Here is a 16,163-nt window from a genome sequence, read left to right on the forward strand (position 1 = left end):
CCAGTTAGCGCAACATTCGTCAGAAGCGCGCGTGACTTGCCTCACTTAGGTACACAGCTTATCCTTAACTTTAGGCTACTTATATCAAATTAGAATGTTGTTTCATTGTTCTAGACATCTTTAGCAGACCTTTCTATCACGTAACCTAATTAATAATAATAGGTACAAGTTAGTGAGTAACTGTCGCAGTTATAAGCGTTCAATAACAAGATTTAAATTGAGAAACCTACATTAATGCACTGTTTAAATAAATATTATAGGACTCTGAGTGCTGACAGCACCTTTCATAGACTTCAGCGTTGCCATCCAGGAAAAATATAATTTAAAACATTTTGTTAGTACCTGAGTTATAAAAAAAGTAAAATAATCTACAAAGATGTTTCCTTTATAGGTTAGGTGTCTTTATGGCGATAATAGTACAAGGCATAATAGTATTTTAAATGCACTTCTATCAGTAGAGATAAAGAGAATCGAAAATAAAATTACATATACAAATAAACTATCGCAACACCGATAACTACATTATTTCAAGTAACCAATGCACGTTCGTTATCCATTCCGTATGAGAATTTCCCTCGTGAACTGCTCTGGATCAATTGACGTATCAAACAAAATTGGATACAGTGAAACACAGAGTAAAAACAAAAATCGTAATGTGACAAACGAGTAAAATATAGATAAAAAAAATCGTTTGTTTATTGATTTTATAACTATAAAAATATATAACGGGTACCAAATCATACATATAAAAAAAGATAAAAATGTACTGGCCAAAAACAAATAAAAAGCGGTTCCAAAAATCTTGTAATAAGAAATCCTTGTAGATGTGAACGATGTTCTTGAATTCAGCGTAAGTTCGGTGACGTGCTTTGACTGCGATGTAACAGACGGCACTTAACTCCGGTAACCTAGCTTTATGATGTCTCAATACTCATACAGCTAGATAACCAAAGATAACTGGCCAATCTACTTTTCTTTCTTCCAAACTCCTGCCAACCTTCTTCTGGATTCGCGATTTGTGATCTTATCCATCGTAAGGTCTATTTTAATCTTCACTTGCGCTGCTTATACAAATAAAAAAAATAAACACGTGTTCGTAAATTAGACACTTAGAAGTAATAAATATAATTGAGTGAGAGATATATACATACTCGTATCAACATACAAACAGACATGCAAGTAGATGACAATAATCATTAAAAAATCATAGATCTGAAATAACAGAAGAAAAAAATTCCCACTACCTACTACTACTCCTACTACTATAAATAACACTTTGATAAATTTATTTAACTATTCACGTAACCGTTATTTAATGTTACCCACAATTTCATTTTATAGTAAACAAAAAGCTTTGAATAGATAATATTATATTGGTTCACTCCAGTCTTATACAGAAGTCATACAATTATTGAATGACGTCATAATATATAAGTACTCTTATATCAAATCTAATATATGTTACAAGATAATATCATGGCATATCTCACTTTCAATGGGCCATGAAATACAATCATTACTTGCTTTTTACCATTTAATCTGCAAAACCCTTATTAAGAGGATTTTAATGCCATTGTCGTACTGGCAGTTGGCATTTGCGTTTTAATTTCTACGAAGAAAAAATTTAAAACGATGTAATTTAAAAATAGCAAAAAGTGTCAAATAAAACATGTTTCGCATAGTTTTTGTATTGTAAACCTGAAATAAAAAGGTAACATAATCAAGTCTATTAATTTTCTTTTCTCTCATCTTCTTTTTCAATGTTATTTTTCTACATCATCTGGTTGGAAAATTTCTCACGCCATGGACCTGAAAAAAACAATACGAAATTTTTAATTATAAAGCAAAAACAAAAAAGTTTATAAGTATAGATTGTCGTAAGATTATAAGTAAATGTGTATTTGCACTGTAATTTCTATGATGTTTATTATAATACTAGCTGTCGCCCACGACTCCATCCGCGCGGAATTAAAAAAAACGTAATAAGTAGCCTATGTTTTCTTCCAGACTATGTTCTACATCTGTACCAAACTTATTTCCAATAATAAAGTGTACAATGACTTTCTGTCATATTTTTACTCATCGCTCGAAAGCTCGAATTTGTAAAATAGATCTCAAAACAGAGCTAAAAAAGTCTATTTTCGTAGGAATAATCTAACATTTATTAAATAAAATTAATTGTATTGTATATTTTATATTATAAAATATAAAATATACATATTTTCCACTAGCACTATTTCTACTAACCGTAGTCTTCTAAGTTTCTTGTTTTTATAATTTACTAATCAAATATGGATCTCTGTTGTCCGAAATAAAGAATTTTGAATTTGAATTTATATTGATACTGTTAATAATAAAAAGCGTTCAATTTTAGATTTCATTGGATGCAAATCGATTGATATTTTATATTTTCTTGCCTTCACAAGATTACTTTTGCACAATTTGCTATCAAGCAAGTTGAAACCCGTGTTACGTACGGTCCATTTCACTTTCAATTTTCTTCTGAAACTATCGCACATTTCAAATATACTTTTTCTTATCTTTTTAAAATGATAAAATCTTTAATGTTTTTACGAAGCCTAGACCTAGCCTAGACTTTCAGACATATAGACTATACCTTAGATAATAGTTACTGATTAGCTTTTAATAATTAAATAATGTATTAGTAAAGGATTCATAATTTTAATCTCCCCCTCCCTGAATACATAAATTAGTTAAGTGACCACAAAATAAACTAGTCCTCGGAAAGAATCTATAAAGTCCATGAAAAAATTACCCAAAGTACAATCAATCTTATCAATTCTAAATTATAATTTCAAACAAAGTTGATTACACTCAACACTAGCATATAATAGAATGCAAACAAAAACTCGCGACTTTTGCCTAAACAAAACAATGTGAACAAAAACTTGTATAGTCATATTTATGTTTAAAACAAGCTCTTTAAATAAGACATAGCGACCGCTCGAGCGCAAATGTCTTGTGCAAAGATGTTCTTCAATAATTGCGCGTTTCCACATACGAAACATGTATTACAACATATTGTCATCCCTTTCATTCTCTTTGAAAAAAAAGAGACGACAATATGTTTTCATATCACTTTTACAGCAGTGGAATTGCAAAGTAAACAACTTCGCGGAACTATTCTGTCTGGTTACGTACTATGGCCAATATATTAAGACCTCTCACACATCATCCGATGATACATCTAATACGAGATGTAAGACTACCATCCGATAATGAAATGCCAAGATTCACTGGTCGGCAATATGACCATGATAACATTGGCTAAGGAAATTGTGACCTAGAAACTAAAAGCCCATCATTACTGAATTTTCCTTCCTTTCATGATTTCCATAATACTGCAGTCAATATATTTGTTGCTCGAACTGCCTTCTTTATTTATATTGTTACTAGCTGTCGCCCGCGACACCTTCCGCGCAGAATTAATGACTACAGACTATGTTCTACATCTGTGCCAAATTTCATCAAGATCCGTTGAGCCGTTCGGGAGAAACCTTCAAACAAACATCCATCCATCCATCTAAACATTCGCATTTATAATATTAGTAAGATTCTTCTTATTGTCAATTTGAGTGTTGAAAAATCTATATTGTAGTTTTGAAATTGTTTTTCAGTGTCAAAACTATATACATATTTCATTACGAGAAACGTGCAGTGAGAAGGTTTCCCGATAAGGCAACGACCTGTGGCCTTGTCCAAACATCGAAACAATCTTTTGTTTAGGAAGCGGTGAATAATAAACCAAAGTAATATCTGTTAACTATAATTCTAAAAGTGTTATTTCATTTTTTCCAGTGACAAATTGCACTGAATCTTTTCTTTTTTAATTTATTTTATATTTCTTTATCAGAACATCGCAAATTAAATGTTTACGTCAAAGAAAAAAGGCAAAAAATTACGCCGTCGCAATACAATTCTTTACCGGTGATAAAATCTCTAAGATTAAAAATATAAAAGAATAGAATGATTTAACTTAAGTCTAATCGTAGCATTTTTTTTCTTGCTAAATTATAAAACATGTTGCCTGATATTTAGGTTATTACTATATATCGCGCTTTTTTATTATTATTTTTATTTCGCGCGAACGGAGTCGCGGGCAACGGTTCTTAGTAATATTGATAATAATATTATTTCATGTAGCGATAGACGATAGATATTAGATAGATGATAAATATACTAACTACTCTTTACTAATGAACTAAACACTGCTTTGATTAAAGTCACATTATGACTATGAATACATCCTAAAGTCAACGCCATGACAGAAAAGTATACGTAAGGAAATACGAGAAAAAAAAAAGAAATAGCAACACCATCTATTTACACAAAACTCGTTGAGTGACTTGAAACCAGTCATATAGTTTGACTACAAATATTACACCACTTGAAAATCTTTTCCTATCCAAAAATTTGTTGTGATTTGAAGCCAGGCCGCAGTCGCGAGCTGACCTCGCAGTAACACCGCCATGACCGCGCTCACATTTAGACAATTCAGAGTGCACACGACACTAAAGTGTTAGCTTAACATCGTCTAGGCGTGTAAAGCCTAAACTTCTTTGAATCACTCGAGCGTTCGTTCACATCACGTCCCCGCAAGGCGATTCCGACAAGAAACTACAAAAACACCTTTATTCAAACGTCGGACGCAACTTTGAATACGAAATGACGCAGTGAGCGGAATCGAATTCAAATCGATTATTTTTACACACACTTCACGCGTGGCGAAGGACGAAATGCGTAACGTCCAATCAGACGGTCGTGACATCCTGTTAACATGATGACGGGCCCGCATTTCTAGACCAACAAGCTATGACTCGAATCCAAACTGAACATTCTTTTGATATTAGTCGCTCTAAAACGGTCGTTAAAAATAAAACGTGAGCCTCGAGCGGACGCAGATGCGAAATACCATCGTGTTTTACTAGAAGACAACTTGTCTACGCTAGTTTTTTCCGATAGCCTTGCGTGATCTCGACTGGTCGGCAAGGATCTTGACCCACTCTTGTTTCTCAGAATTGCATCGTGGTATATTTCTGTGTCGTAAGATGGAACACCTGTCGCGCGATTTCGGCATCAGCGCCGCCGGAACTGAGATGACGTTTTTGTCTCAGTACTTATTTAATTCAAGGCGTTGTATAAGCTATATTTGGTAAAACTTTTATTCTTTTTATGTCGTCTATAATTGCAGTGGTCGTAGTAATTGCTCATTTAAAATACGCAATGAAACCAGTTTGGGCCGCCATTCGCCGGCGTCTCGTCTCGGCCGCGGCGAGTTTGAACACTTGGCATGCGTAAAGTTGGTCGTCGTAGGTATTCCTGAATCATGTCTGTGCTTTGCATCGGAAACAAAGTGATTCTTATAATATTTTATGTTAAATACAATTCGCTTTACATTCTAAAGAGTATTGCTTAACGTGTTTAAAATTAAACATTCTTAGTCAGGTACGAAACAAGAATAAAGTACACGTGTATATAACTTTTCACTGCTCAATATGAACTGTACTGAACATAATTGTTATCCATGTTAACTATACATTTGTAGATATATTTTGTAAATTACACTTTCAAGGTATAAAAATAGCAATAGCAACAATCTAAAATGTAATTGTTAACAAATCCTTCGTATTCGCTCCAAGACGAATCACAAAGAGCAAACGTCTCGTTAGCTTCGATTCAATTTGCGAAGTAGCTAACACCCGCCGCGCGACCCCGGGATCAAAGAGGATCCCTCCAAACTTGAATAATTTGTCCGAAGCCTTACAAAACTTACTGATCTCCAACTGCAAGTGTTGGCCGTAAATCACCTTTGAAGAAACAAAAGCCGATTATTATACCACTTTAATAAGTTTTTTCGTCGAAAATAAAAAGTTGTCTATGATTATCAACCAACTCGATAGACTGCATGTTTTCAAATGCTCTCTACGTAAACGAATCCAAGTTTCAGTAAACAACTAAGAAACCACTTATGAAAGATTTATATTACTTCATACTTCGTTGTATTTACGAGAATTGAGTGTTATATCACTTCGTTTAGAGTTTGCAGTTTAGTATATTGCTATTGGCGTATTACCGTTAATTACCTAACAATATATCGAAGTCATTCATACTTAATTGATTCATTCATTAACACTTTGTAACGCACAAACGCACCGACGCGACGCACTCGACGTTGAAATTACCATTTTGAATTACGAAATTATTGCATTACCTTTGCGGTTGTATCTCACAGGTTTTTTTATGAGTCATTGCAGAAAAAATACTTCGAGTCAGATACATTTTCCATTCGTTTTGTAGTACGAGCACAGAACATACATCAGACAAGATATGTCGTGAACGTAGCAAAAAAAATTAAAAAGAAAACGTATACCTTCAGTATGAGAGCAGATGCGATTCAACACAACAAAGCACTTTTATCATTTAGTATACTAAATGGAACCGTCTACGCCTTACAGGTGGCCGCGCAAGACTGACGACCAGTTAACGCTAGATCCGTGTCTCCCCCCGCGGCTATTACACGCAAGGGCGATAGAGGGGAAAATGAAATACCTTCGGAGGGTCAGCGTGAACACGGCGCAGGGTATGGGCAGGTGCCCGCGTCGTACCTGCTCGAGTAAATGGAAAGATACCTGCGGTTCGGTTCTACTGTTGAAATTAATTAGTCGAAACCGAATGGGGGAGAATTTAGGTATATTCCTCTTCACGATGTTTTGTTTCGAATTTAAAACTTTTACACTTGAAAATTATTCTTTGTTTTAGGCGAGGCAATATTTGCTTTCGATTACACGCTTTTTGTCGATTTGATTTGATCGATGACATTGTGGTAAAAGCAAAATTTTTGTTCTGATAAAACGCTTCACAAATATTTATTAAAGACTATAGAAAATTGGCAAAAGTAAACAAAATATTCGAATTATAATAACGAAATACGTCAACTGGTGAGCAGTCAAATAAGCAGAGTCTATTTTAGCCAAAAACAATAGAAAGTTAAAAAATATTCCAAGTCAATTTCGGACAATATCGCCCACGACAGCCCAACTTAGTCGTGTATTTGGCCCTAGTTGGCTTGCACGACTCATTGGGTATGTAAAACTGATATGTACATTAAATTTACATAAGAAAACAGTGTACAACAAATTTGTAACTATTGTTACAATTGTAGCAAAACTTTAAAAAGATTTATATACTGAAACAAGTGAATAGGACACTGAAACAAGGTAACATAACTAAGCAATATACATATGTATGGTAAATAATAGACGGCCGAATCTAAAGATTACCAAAGTAACACCATAACCATCTTCTGTATTTTTCATCATCATCATCATCTCCCTGGACTTATCCTACCCACGTGGGGTAGGCTTACGGGGTTTTATATACCTTACAGACATGCCTTCATTTTTACGGCCAGCTGCATTTATAATTGATATTTTAAATAAATATAAAATGAGAATCTTAAAAAAAAAACGTATTTGAGTTTCTGATAACATAAAAAAGTATTAACGTTAAGAAAAGGCCCTCTTTTCTTTACAAACATTATCCGCTTATGAACATAATAGTACATTAAAATTCGTATTGCACGCTTTTGAATATGCTTTAGTAATTAAATATTTAATGGCCACTTTTAATGACGTAAAAATTAAAAACTTTACGTTCTTTCTTTCTTACATTCTTAAAGATAAAGACAGAAAATAACAAATTATTTCGAAACACTGTTTTCGTGTACACACTCGTTGCGAATGTGAATTCGATGCAAATTATTTAAGCAAGCAACCTTGATCGAGCAGGAAAAGACCACGAACTATTTCCATGCAGTTTGTCCACTGAACGGTTGCGGTAAAACGCTTTAACATTTAATACTCAATGTAACACTAAAGCTTAGCCAGCTTACGCGACGCCAACGCCCTCTCTAATGCACTACGAAATATGTGAGATAATGCCAACATGCTAGAAATATTTTGAACATAAATAAAATAAATAAAAATAAAAAGCTTTATTGTTTCCTTACAAATTATGCATATATACTACTTGTAACAATAATTATTACTTATTTAGTCTACAACTACAAAGTTTTTTGAACATGCTTTAAACTAAATCGTTTTGGAACCTAAAACCTAACCTAAAACACTTTTCATTACCCACACACATACAGAATTCGTCTTCTAATGCTATTGCACTTTACTACTAAATTTAAATAATTAAAAAGCTTATAATTTTCATGTACAATTAAAGGAACAAAAAATAATGACCGTATTTTATCTTAAACTTATGTTTAGGAAGTTGTGACGAAAAGAAGAAATGCACTCTTGTCCGAATAAAAGATCGTCTTTTGTTTGAGGTTTACACATAAAGAACGAAACTCGTACCTTTAAGAAGTCAACAAAGGCGACAAAGCCCGCGCGGGCGCAGGTAAATTCACTTCTGAGAACTAAATTTTACGAATAAAGAACAGCCACTTGAGTTTTTCTTGAAAGTCAATTTATAAGAAGTATGACGCGGTTTTGTTGTTTTTTTTTATTTTATTTATGGGTTGAATAGTATCGTAAAAGTATTAGTAGTGGATAATAGAAACAATGAATACTGAAAAAAAATTAATGTAAACTTTGCAAATGAATTTGTGAATCCATCTAAAAAAACGAAGACTAAAAGATTTGTGGAAAGCGCACAATACTTATAATTTAAAAAGCTTTAAGAAGGCATTGGACTATTTAAAGTGTTTTTACAAATTAGATGTATTATCGAGCAACTTTTAGAAACAATTTAATGTCTTAAAAATGAAAATGTCGACTAATATAAAACATATTGCCCGCGGGCGTACAAGCGGTCATCGCAACGACGCAAGATATGGCCGTACTAGGCGCGCTCACTTGTCCGTGAGTAAACTCCTAATGCACTTCATTGTAACGCCTTATAGGGTGACCAAATAAGATAAAAAAATAAACATAAATTTAATTTACCAGAGATGCTTAACATTCAGTATTAATTTGTATTGAAAAATATTAGCTAACAGAGAATTGAATACAAGTATTTCTGGGGAAATAAAGTCAACATCGCTTTATGTACTAACAAGACATATTTTTAGTATTCACTTAGTTTTTTAAGACATCAAAGTGTAGTAAAACGTCTGTTAGTTGGAGCGTAAGCTAAAGTTAAGTATTTTCAGAAACAAAACCGCGAATAGTTCCTAATTTAATTTTGGAGGTAAGTAATAAAAGGAAATGATGCAGGCAGAGACGTGGTACGCTCCGCCGCCGCCGCCTGCCGCCGCGCTGTTCACACGAGAAATTCACGGTCACTGCCTTTGTAAATGGAGAACCTACGAGTGACTAATTCTTGCGTTAGACGAAAACACTGTTAATGTATGGAGTTACTTCATGCTTTTTGGCTTTGGAAATTTAATTTACCACACTCTTATATCCATAAGTAATGCCTACAGCGGTTTAAAAAAATATTCATTTGTTTTTAGATTTTTTTCAAATTTTTTACGCGAAAACGGCAAGAAATTGTAAGTCACTTTTTCCTATTCACTTGTTTTGTTACCGAAAAGACTCCAGGTAACATATTTATCATATATGATATTTTAATTTCGATTCCAAATGGCTAGTAATTAACTCATTTATCGTGGGTTTCTGAGAAAATGTCAGTTTAAAATATATTGTTATCTCTGCTTTGTCAACGATCAATGACAGGGGTAACGATAAGTTTTATACAGAGATGTTGGTCTCAGAAACCGATATTAAGTAATGTCGTGTAAAGATGAAACAATATAGTAAATATACTATGAGTATTTTACATTACTTTATATTAGACAATGTAACAATCAATTTCATTTATTAACATGATGATATAAATTTACATTTTACAAATAACAAATTCAAAGTTCTAAAAACTTATTTTTACAAAAAAAAAACATGGTCACCGTACAGATTGTTAGATTTTTCCAGGCACATTCTTCGACGGACGGATTCACACGGACACCCACACACGTAAAATCACACACACATTCACGGTCAGTGGATATGTAAATAGGAATTTGAATACACACACTAGTATGCGCGGTGTCGACGGTCTCTTCAGGCCGAAGAATATTATTACAGACTTCAAACAATAGAGTAACGGGACGTTACTTTTTCGAGTTAATCACTTGTTATCTCAATCTTGATATGCGGATACGAAAATTTTCACTTAGGAAAAAATATATATTTGTTAAGCGGCGTTCACATTGAACAATAGCTTCGGTCGTTTACCGTAAACAAGTTTACACACATCCTAAATAAATAGACCACGATTTAAGCAAAGAAGAATATTTAACGCCTATAAACGAACAGAGCCAAATTGTTAGAATTATTCTAGCCAGGTATTCATATAGAAGATATTTATAATCACTGTAGAAATGGCCAAAATTAACCTCAATCTACAGATAATAAATCTAGAACATTATACGACTGTGGTCGTTATTTCGCAAACACTTCACGTCGATATAAATTAAAAATACTAAGACCGACAGTCGATTGACAAGCGAGAGACATATAAAATGTGTTCTAGTTTTTAACGAGTACAGATCATAAGTGGAAACTTGGCGTTATTAAAAACATTAAGGAGTCGACACACGACGTTGAAATCTCTGTATACTCGTAGATATTATATTTATTATGTACTAGCTGTCGCACGCGACTCCGTCCGCGCGGAATTAAAAAACGTAATAAGTAGTCTATGTGTTCTTCCACACTATGTTCTACATCTGTGCCAAATTTCATCCAGATCCGTTGAGCCTTTTCGGAGATGTCTTTAAACAAACATCCATCCATCCATCCAAACATTCGCATTTTTAATGTTAGTAAGATTTAGTGAACATAGTGTTTTTCCGTTATAACAAAAAGCAAACTTTTAAACATTTTATCTATCTGTCTGTTTGTCGGTTCTAGTAAAATCCATAACGAGTCGAATAACTAATTTAACGAAAGAATATTTCAATGTGGATAAAGTCGCGAACATAAGCTAGTATTCTTTATAAATGCGGCTAAGTGTGAGAGTTATAACTGGCAGAGATGTATGTCGACATATTGCACTTTATGGAAATCCCCCATCAATTTCGCATTAATCGAACGATTTACGATGTCTTGTGGCTCATTTGGTGTTTCGTAAATGTGGCTGTTTTGTAACTATGTTACGTTAGAACTGCTCCTTATATAAATCCATAAAGATTTTAAATGTTGATAATTATAAGAAAAATCGTAAATTAAATTTCGTAACCTCATTGTAGATTTATCTCTTAAGGTTTAAGTAATTATAAAACTAATGTATATTTCAAATTGACTTATATTTTTAGGAATTGAAATCAATTTCAGATTAACTATTCCTGTACAAAAAAAATATATATTTTTACTCCGTCCGTGATATGTAAAATTCCATGACGCTTTGAATGACTAAACTAGGTTTTCCTCGTTGCTAATTTAATACGATAAAATAATAAAACACGACTCTTTGTATGTCGTATCGCTACATAAACGATATTCCAAGAAATTTACGAAGCAATTAGATGACTTCCTTCACAATATATGATACTATATAACTAGATATATATTGTATTTAGCAGACAAGAGTGGTTAAATTGTTTAAACTTTTGAAGGTATGATTATTAAACTAAATAAAATCAGCTTCACTTATGTAAAGTTGTCATGTAATAGTCTGTTGTCGGCACCGACTAGTTATGTGGCCATCATATATACAAGGACATGGTTTTTTACAAAACCTGAAAGGTAAACTAAAACTTATTTGTTTTATTATTACTTATGTCAAGAAAACTAAACGACCAATAAAATATACTGAACATTATATATAAATATAAATTAAAATCTAAAGCTAATTTTAACTATTTAGTTAACCGTGTTTTCTTCTTTTTTAAACTCATTAATAATTCAACGTCCATTCATATATTGAACCTTACCACTTTGACTTAAATACAAATATACCAAAGTGATAAATGTTATTAAAGTAATAAAAGTTTGGTCACTTATTTGTTCATATATTTACTACTACTTAAGCGAGTTCTACTGCGGCCTTGTTATATTAAATCACGAAAATTTAACTCATAGCGAGCTGAAGGTCTTGAAAGAGAACGGAATTATCAGCAGTTTTTCCGACATAAAAAGGTTAGCATTATTTGTAGTGAACAAGTTTACACATAGTAGGCAATAGTTAGGAGGATATGAGCAATATAATATAAAATTTATATTGTATAGCATTCTATTTAATATCTACTAATAATATAAAGAGGTAAGATTTAGATTAGATTTAGGTTATATTAATTGCGAATTTTCGAGATTTTTATTAATTCCGCGCGGACGATGTCGTCGGTAAATGCTAGTATATCATAAGACGATGTACTTTATTTGATTAGCGTTTGATACAATATCTAAACCAGTCTTTATTTCCATTAATGATTTGTTGACATGTCATTAATTAGTTATTTAAGACGTTCCGTTCTCCGTCAGTTCGAAGACTTGGACATATTGCATAACCCTATTTTCAATAATAATCGAATATTAAAAAAAACTGTGTTAAATGTTAAAATTCCCTAAAAAAGGTACCTCTTGAGATAAACTTTGAACCGAACATTAGGAACGTGAAACTAAAAGTTATCTTCGAGGTTAAAGTACTAAGATTTCAACTGCTTAACAGATTAAAAGTTGTATTAAGTTGCTATGCGCCTGCGCCGGCGCGGGAAAATGCGACCGCATAAACTGACAACCTTAATTACGAGATACTTGAGTAATGCTTGGTTACGCTGCAAATAAGAAAATTAAGATTCGATTTTTATTTCTAGGGAACGATTGAAGTTTTAGGAATCATATGAAAAAGTACGCTTTCCGTCTTTTATGGAACACAAAAGAGGGTAGATAAAAAACCTACCTCTGATTTTGTTATACGCTTGAAAGACTTATTTTTTAACGTCAAAATAATGAAAAAGGTTTTATAATATTTTTGAATTAGCAACCTACAATATTGTAACAGTTTATGCAACAATAATTTACGAGTAGGAACATCTACCAAAGCGTCCCGAACTCTCCAACATTAGACATCAACGAGCGCGGGCCAAGAAAATCCCTACAAATGTTAAATGAAACTTTGTTATGGATTATTTTAAAAGAGTTCGAGTGAACAAATCTTATAGAAATGCCATTCGATTATCAATCTGAAGACCACTTAACTGAAAAGTTATATCGCAAGACCCTATCTAGCCCGAGACGAGATTACGGAACGCCGACAAGAAAATAACCTAATCACAGTTAACGACGTACGTTTCACAAGTTATTCATTAAGCTGTCAAGAGGCCGGCAGACTTTCTAGGAGCGGGCGTAGTAGTCGCGAGTTTGTAAGGCGCGCGGCCGCAGCGCGGGTTCGCGGCGGTCAAGGCCCGCGGTGGGCGGAGCGACAGCAAACTATCCGCGAACCCGGATGCACGACCGCGCCGAAAATCTCAACGTCTACATAATTATCTCAATAACGCATCCGATTTAATTTTTATGATGAAAACTTTTCAAAGTTAAGAAAATTTTAGTTGATTTCAGAACTATAACAATTTTTTTAACTATAACATAGGTAAAATAATAAATCTCAACTTACCCGCAACGAAGAATCAAAACTGACACCCATCCGAGGATCCGAATGTGTTACAGTCGCGGACCGCACGATATGTCAACTGGAGTAAGGGCCTTTACGCGATCAGCGTACCGAACACTGCGACCGCACGTAGTGAAATAGGCCCTGGCCCTTGTCGGCACGGGGCTCGTGCGTCGCACGGCACACGCGCAGCTCGCAGTGCGCGGGAGACCGGCGACTGGCCGCGCCGGCGCAGGCGCCGCGCCCCTCCCCTCGCCGCCTTCCCGCCCCTTACCCCTCGCCCCTGCGCGCCATGCCACCCGCTGACATCACCCGAACCTTAAACCTAACCGACTCAAATCTAGATATAATCCTCCTCTGTACCGTCTAGTGCAATATTGAACAATACGAATACTAGAAACGAGTAGTGATCTAGCGTTAGCGGACCCAAAATGGCCGAAATTCATAATGGCCGCTCCGCTGGCGCCATGGACCGGTTCAGGGTTCGGTGGAATTTCGCCAACGTTCCGCAAATCTGCCGTATTGATTAATAGTAAGAATAGTACGTCCTGCCAGTGCTGGCGGTTTCGTTGTACTGAGTGAGACAAGACAACCGGTTCCCGCGCTGCCGCCCTAGCGCCGCCGCCGCTCTCGCGACATCTCGTAACCATCTCGTGTGGCGGCCGCGCCACTGTCGGTATGTCGGTGGCGGTTGGCTCGATTCAAATTAAAAAGTCGTTTATTCGGTTTAGACTTATTACGTCAAAGTAATTCATTGGCTTGGAAATTCTTGACTCGCTTCATCTTCAAAACTCAATACATTTTTAAAGTAATGGTGTGAACAGATATGAAACATGAAAACTAAGAGGAAAGTGGCTTAATATTTTCATCCTTTAATTGAAACACTACTTCTAAAAGTGTTTCTATTCGCTACTTCACATATTGAAGCCAACAGTAAAAATTTATTATAAAAAAAATAAACGTGATTGTTGCAAAGCCAGACAGCGTGACTGATCGAGAATCATGTTATGTGAAGTTATAAAGACGTTAAATTCACACAAAAACGAACACATTCTTGACAGAAAGAATTTAAGTCAAATCGAGCTAAGCTATAACATATTTAAATGAAAATGTTTCATTATTTCCTATGCATAAGAAACATGTGATAATAAAATTTTTGCTTCCATTTTTTACGCTCCATGATATTTCCGACAAGGAATATCCGGTAAGTTCTTCTCAAAACGAAAGATGAGAATTGTCTCAAGAATTTTCAATCCAGATAATCCGATAATCGTAATTTTCTTATGCCTATCGTACCGGTATAAATTTCATCCGCTACTGTTTTAACATAATTATTAATTTTAAAATCAAATCGTCTTATCCTATTAACCTGAAATAAGCCTTAAATTCCTTTCGACTAGAGGCTAAGATGGTCGTCAAACAAAAATATGGAATAATCGAAATTCGAGATTCAAATATTAATGAAAATTTATTACAAGACTTTACTTAAGTCAAACATAAGCGTAACACAAAGGGACATAAGTATAAATGAGAAATAATTAATGAGAAGTGCCGTCTCAAAGTTAGTGCAATATTGTAGTCGAGTCTCAGCGCTTTCGTGAGGAGGTCTTTGTTTCAAAGCGTGCAGTTTGCATTACACACCGCAAACAACGCCCTCTGCCGAGAACCTTAGAAGCACTTCCAAAGTAATTCAGCAATAAAATAATATTGATTTATTAAAGAAAATCACGCTTAAATGATTTTGACCGAAATATACTTACTAAATCTCACTTCTATCTTCATACTAATATACAATCGAAAAATTAAATGGATGGATGGATATTTGTTCTTACGTATCTCCAGAACAGCAAAACGGATCTAGCTGAAATTTGGCATAGATGTAGAACAAAGTCTAGAAGAACACAAAGGCACAAGACACAAGAACACTCATTAAGACAGCTAGTCATATTATAAATGCGAAAGATTTAATCGATGTATGGATGTTTGTTGCCATGTATTTCAGAAATTTATATGAATGAAATGATGATGGATGAAGGCTTATATCCAGCAGTGGGCAGATAAAGACTGATGACGATGGTTTGGAATAACGCATAAGCCATCTTTTATTCCCGAATAATAATCGCTCCCTATGTGATAGGTTTCTTTTTATATTTTAGATAATAACTCAGTAATGAAATAGTCTTTTTTTATTCCACGTGGACGTTATCGCGGGAAACAGTAAATCTATATATATAAAAGAATGTCGTGTTAGTTACACTATTTATAACTCAAGAACGGCTGAATCGATTTGACTGAAAATTGGTGGGCATGTAGCTTAGAACCAGGAAACGGACATAGGATAATTTTTACCCCGTTTTCTACTTTTTTTCCCGCGCGGACGGAGTCGCGGGTAAAAGCTAGTTATAAATAAAACCTACAAATATATACTTAAAAAGTTTTTATTTGCTTTTAAAAATATTCTCAAATGTTAAACTTTGAAGTTGTTAATGACTTCGGAGACGCTCCCGAAAGTAAAACAT

At 34.3% G+C, this 16,163-nt stretch overlaps 1 long non-coding RNA gene across 1 annotated transcript; it reads right to left on the reverse strand.

Annotated features, from left to right (window-relative positions):
• Window positions 1-1,760: 1,760 nt before the first annotated feature.
• LOC123722511 lies at window positions 1,761-13,845 on the reverse strand. Its single transcript, XR_006756498.1, has 2 exons — window positions 13,648-13,845; window positions 1,761-1,809 (listed from the first exon to the last, which is right to left on the reverse strand). It is a non-coding gene; the product is annotated as an uncharacterized LOC123722511 (long non-coding RNA).
• Between the last annotated feature and the right edge of the window lie 2,318 nt (window positions 13,846-16,163).

Source organism: Papilio machaon, chromosome 2 (genome assembly GCF_912999745.1).
Source record: "Papilio machaon chromosome 2, ilPapMach1.1, whole genome shotgun sequence".
NCBI lineage: Eukaryota > Metazoa > Arthropoda > Insecta > Lepidoptera > Papilionidae > Papilio > Papilio machaon.